A 6,126-nucleotide genomic window follows, 5' to 3' on the forward strand; every position below is an offset into this window, starting at 1 on the left:
GGTCTTACAGGGAGGTGTGTTCAGGTGCATTCTTGGCACACTGCTATCTTGAGGAAGCGGAAAGTGATTGACCAACAAATACCTGGTCTAAAGTCAATAACGTTATTATAACAGCGCATCAGTAATGCCATGCACAGCATGCACACACAATGCTTGCTACACACTCAGGAAAGGGCAGCAGCACTACAAACATGCAGAAGATTAAAAATAAATATAGTACAATGTGAAATAGTATTATGACATGATCTGCTCACGCACTTTCACTTCAAGCACGTGTAGATTGGTTTCTTCTCCTGAAAATCTCCTTTCCTGATAAGCATATCCGCCATCATAATAGCAATGCACCAAGGTAAACACACATAGGTTTATAGAGAGTGGGAGATGACACTCTGATTGGTTTATTGCATATTATGCCCAAAACACACCTATGATTAATTAAGACACTTGGATAGACACTTGGATATGTATGAGGGCACGCTCCACCAATGATAGTGCTAACATGACGTCTAGCAGGTAATGTTGAGCATTTTCACCGTCTTAGTTTAGCCTTTTAGCATGCTAACATTTAAAATTTACAATCCATCCATCCATCCTGATAGAAATCTAGCCAACAATTGTCGAAACACAACTAACACCAAAAAATGTCAACGTCATCATGACAAAACAGGAATAATCAGGGACATCTTTTGGAGTCCATTAATGTTGGTAAAAAATCCAAGATCCATCAAATAGTTAGTGAGATACACTACCGGTCAAAAGTTTGGGTTCACATACAAATTTTTATTCCTCTCCATTATAGACAGAATACCAGCTGATCTGAGTGGGGGCTGATCTTAATGCAACATCTACATTGCCCATTATCACAACCATTCACCCATGTTCCAAGGCACATTCTGTTTACTAATCTGATATCATTTTAAAAACTAACTGAAAAACTTAGCGAACTCTTTTGCAATTATGTCGCACATAATGTATCTGAAAACTGCTGCCCTGGTTAAAAAAACAATGCAACTGATCTCAGCTGGTATTCTGTCTACAATGGAGTGCAATGGAAATTTGTGAGTGACCCCAAACTTTTGACCGGTAGTGTATCTTGGGCTGGACAAAGTAGTGGACCATCCAACTTACTGACATCATTATTACTAGAGCCACGTTACTTGCAGGGTTAAGAAACAGATGCTGTTTCACCTTCACAGTAACTTATTTTAACACTCAAGCAATAGAAAAATACACATCACACACACACACAGAGCATTACAATACATCCAAATCTCCTTGCCAATTGTACTGTAGAAATGATAAGATCTTTGTGAGCTGCAGTTTAAAAACGGCCATGAGTTTTTGAATTGACATCATTGGTGTGGAGGTAACAGGTTGAATCAAGGCATGGTGTTGCAATAGCAGGATGTTACCATGCTGTAGTTTGCTTGGATTATTCCAGAAATCAGATGTAGAAAAAGAGGAAAGAAAGGCAGCCGGGGCTTGTGAGTGAGCACTGGCTGTAATGCACCACTGTATGTGTGCAGTGATCCAAAGACGGGAGGGATCGGATCAAGAAGTGAAATAAGAAGAGCTCCTCACAAAGCTTTCCACTGGAAGGCTGAGGTTTGAAAGAACCGTGCAACTTTTTCACATCCATGTCATGTAAATTAAACTGGCAACAAAATGCAGCCAGTGGGCAAAGAAGGCAAATGAGGTCTGAAGTTACCCTAAAATATTAGTATTACCAGGGAACAGATTTTGAATGAGTGTGACATTGTGGCTGCTGGAGGAGCTCTATTACTCTCCACAAAAAATCTTTTGCCGGGTTGAAATTCTGCCTCACTTGTCTCACATTGCCAGTGGCAGTTAAAAAATCAATAACTCCAAAATAAGACTGCTGTTCCTCCAAATCCACTATGATTACTCCCACATCACCAATAACTACTGCAAACACTTTTCTTAGTCACATTGCTTCATATAATCTGATATACAGTCCAAAATGACCCACAACTGAACGTGAACTATTTTTTTAGAGACAGAGTCTGTGCATCACATATGATGTCTTCTTAATTTCCTAGATAACATGCTGAAACATAATTAGAACAAAAGCACAGCAAATCCAGCCGTTGATGACTGCAGAGTGTTCCCTGGCTGTCATTGGCAACTGCTTGGCCTCAACTTGAGCAGTTTTGTTCATACCACAGTGTGGCTTGTGCATGGTGTGGTTTTCATCATGCATATGCTATCTGGCAAAACCTCCAAAGAGGAATTCTAGGAGGATTTTCTGCTGGCGGAGAGACATGGCAGCAGTTTAAACAATGTGGAAGACAAATGCTCAGCTCCTTCTTATGATCAACATACCTCTATCCACTACCTTAAATATATGTACAGTATATGAAAAGAATATTACACTTTCTAAAACCATGTAAATGTTTTTTTTTTAGTGCATGCTTTTCCCAATGTGTTCCTTTTATACAGTATTAATCCCAGAAGGGCCCTGTACATTCCCACAGAAAACACCTACACTTTCATTCAATCCAAGTAGTGTGAAAAGATTGATAGCAAATAGTAAAAGTAATAAAGTGAATTTTTTTTTAGGTCACAAAAAGGTGAGTTGCACCCATTACTCAAAACCTCCTCTTCATCTGTGATGGATTTCTTCCTGTATGATTGCTGGACATGGAGGCAACAAGGTAAGTCTAGAAAGAGGTCCTTGCTCTCTGCATCCCAAGTTCTGACAATAAAACTTTATGTTTACATTTATGTAGATAGCTGAGGGTTTTTCTGTCAAACTTACACTTTTCTCTCAAACAACACTGGACTCAGTGTCAATCAAGGTTGACCAGTTATACACAACCAGACAAGAACATTTGCCCAACAATTCAAGGTGCATCCCTGATAGAGCATCTGGTTTTTAAAAGTGATAAAGTAAATCAATTTTTAGATGGATTTTCAAATAATACGATCGAATATACCAAAAGGTAAAACACAGACATGATTTTTGAAAAATGTATGTTCTATCATTTAACACTGCTCTTTTTGTTAGAAAATATAACTTGTTTGTTCAACAAATCCTCTAAGAAATCAGCTTTTCACATGCTTGGGAAATTTGAATCATATTTCATTTCAGGAGTTCCTTATGCATTCATGCAACCCCTTTTTCCAATTTGCAGGATAGGAATCACATTAGCATGATTAGCAGGTGGCCCCAAATGTTGATTAATGTCATTTCATACAGGGAGATAATTCTGCCTGATGCCTAATATTTAGCTGATCCAAAAGACAATGGACATTAATTATCATTGTTACTAGTGCTTCTTGCATGAAATGTTCTCATTACCTATTTCCATCTAATTTAACACCAGGAAAGGCAGAGAGAGAAGGGGAGACAGATAAAGAAAGAGAGAAAAAGAGAGAGAGGAAAAAAATACACATATATATATATATATATATATATATATATATATATATATATGTGTGTGTGTATTATATTTTCTCTTGTGAGCAAAAGAAACTATGAGAAAGATCAGCAAGACAAACAGTAAGAAAAATCAAGTTAAATAAATAGTTTTTCCTTTTATTCACTTCACGCTGATGCTATCAAGCATGCTCCATTATAACTTAAATAGGGTATAATTAACACACCCTCCGCTACCATTAGCTCTGTCACTTGGTCTTGGACTTTTTAATGGTTCCAGCTAACTCATATTAAAATTAGAACCCAGCAAAAAGGATTTTAAGATTCATCAATTCAGAAAAGACTAAAGGCTAAAGCTACACATACTCAATGAAACATGTGGATTACATGGAGATCAAGGAGCAGCATTGTTCTTATAGTACAGACTGGAGCTTGTTAGCCCTATGATTGTAGTACAGTATTATAAATGAAAAACTGAGAAAAATAATTTTTAACATAATGCTAACTAGATAGTATATTATAAATATAATGTACATGATAAGTTCCTTAGACAAAGAACATTTTATGGGGAGGAGGTGTTTTTTATTCAAGCTAATACGGTAATAATGTCGTTACTTTAAAAAGTGCTAACTCTTAGCCGTGGAAGTAACACTGGATAACTGTTACTTGTAGTATGCAAACGTCAATGGCTTGGTTCCAAGTAGACAGACACTTTACAGGGATTTCCAATTTTAAAAGATGACTAACTCTTTGGGTTCTGTGTATCGGCCTTAGCAGAGGCCAATGCTCACAGCCTCAACATTTGGTCTGGAGAAAACTAGTCTCACATTTCCCTATCTTTCTGGTGTTTTGTCAGCACTGGAGTATGGTCTGGCAACATCGCTTATCTAATCCGAGATAGGGGGAAAACGTCTCTCTTGTATTTCTTTAAACCAATTACAAATGTCCTGGGCAGCGCTAAGCCCCAATAATGGAGAGGGAGGACTCACACCAGATACCTCCTCCCCCTCAGCTTTATCCCAGCAATGTACATCCGTTGAGCCAGACTAGGAGAAAACTACAGCTTGACTGCTATGATTGGACAATCACTGCTTGGAGCAGGGATCCAATTAATTGTTGATTGAACAGAACCAGGGCATAGTGTTGCTGCTTATAACATGAGCTACATTTGTCTATGATGAGGTTTGTAAAATACTGAAACTGAAAGGCTTTAGGTAACATTCCTCACTTTCTTTTCACAGACTCAGATCTGATGGCCTCATGCAGCCTGCATGGATATTCTTAACATCACAGCACAAAGAGAAATTTTAAACACACACTATTTGGTCTATGAAGGGGGGGGGGGGGGGGGGGGGGGGTGCAGAGATTGATAGGCGTGCAGTTCTGATCACTCAACCAACAGAAGCTTACTTTACCGGTTCTGTGCTTTATGCACATTTGTGTTTATGAAATTTCAATCGATTGTTTCAATTACATGCACGGTTAGACCATGGCATTGTCACAATTGATGTGCTACTCGGAGTCAACCTTTGTAAAAATTCATTCAAGTTGTAAGTCATGTAAAAAAGTTGTTTTTCAGACTATTTTGTATCCCACTGTAGTCTGAAACATTGCAGTAATACAGCCACTGCATTGTACTATGGTGATAAATATAGAGAAAACACAGCTTTAGTCTGACTCATCTATGGATTCAAGCTTTGGGTAGTGACCATAAGGAAGAGATCATGGGTAGAAGAAGTTGAAATTAGGTTTCTCTGTATGGTGGCCTGGCTCTTTCCCCATGACAGAGTAGGGATTTCAGTGACCTGAAAATACCTTGGAGTCAAACCACTTTTTATCCACATTAAAAACAACCACCTAATGTAGTTGGTGCACGTAGTAAAAATTAAAGTGTTCAGTACACGAGCAACCCAATCTTTAACACCTAATCCTCAAGGTGAACTATTGAATCACTATTGTCACTTGGTGCTTCCCTTTCTGGGATTCAAAGCAGCATTGCTAGCTAAGCCATCATATACACTATGTTACTTCCTAATAAAAAGCTAATTAAAAGACAACAAAAAACACCGAAATAATCATGACTAATTTGTTGGCAGGTGGCTTCTGCAGTAGTGAAATCAGAAGCAATGCTTATAGGCCTAGTTTTGCACTGAACTGAACTAAACAGAAACAGCTAGAGTACAGACTGAATTTAGCCTACTTACAGTAAGTGAATTGAAGACCGCATCTTAAAATCACAGCTATGGTGATGTAACAGCTTACTGATGCTTGTTTTGACCACATTATTTATTTGGAATTATAGCCAAATTAAATTAATTTGCATTGCAAAATGAATATCCAATGCCAACGTTCAGTGTCATGAAGTATTTTATGCATTGACACTAGTGGCAAAAACCAACCTTATCTCCTGCATCACTTGAACGTTGGCATTGGACATATATTTTGCTCTTTTCCTACTAATTGTTTTAGTTGCCAAACCTTAACTTACCACAGCTGCATTGTTGGTATTAGATATTGTACAAAGTACATTACAGTGCCCATATTAAGCTCATTTTCAGCTTCATAATTGTATTTTGAGGTTATACCAGAATAGGTTTACATGGTTTCATTATATTTATAACAAAAACACCATATTTTTGTTATACTACACATTGCTGCAGATCCTGTTTTCACCCTGTGTGTTTAGGTCTGTATTTTAGCTACAGAGTGAGACATCTCACTTCTTT

This window comes from Etheostoma spectabile, chromosome 6 (assembly GCF_008692095.1).
Source record: "Etheostoma spectabile isolate EspeVRDwgs_2016 chromosome 6, UIUC_Espe_1.0, whole genome shotgun sequence".
Taxonomy (NCBI): Eukaryota; Metazoa; Chordata; class Actinopteri; order Perciformes; family Percidae; genus Etheostoma; species Etheostoma spectabile.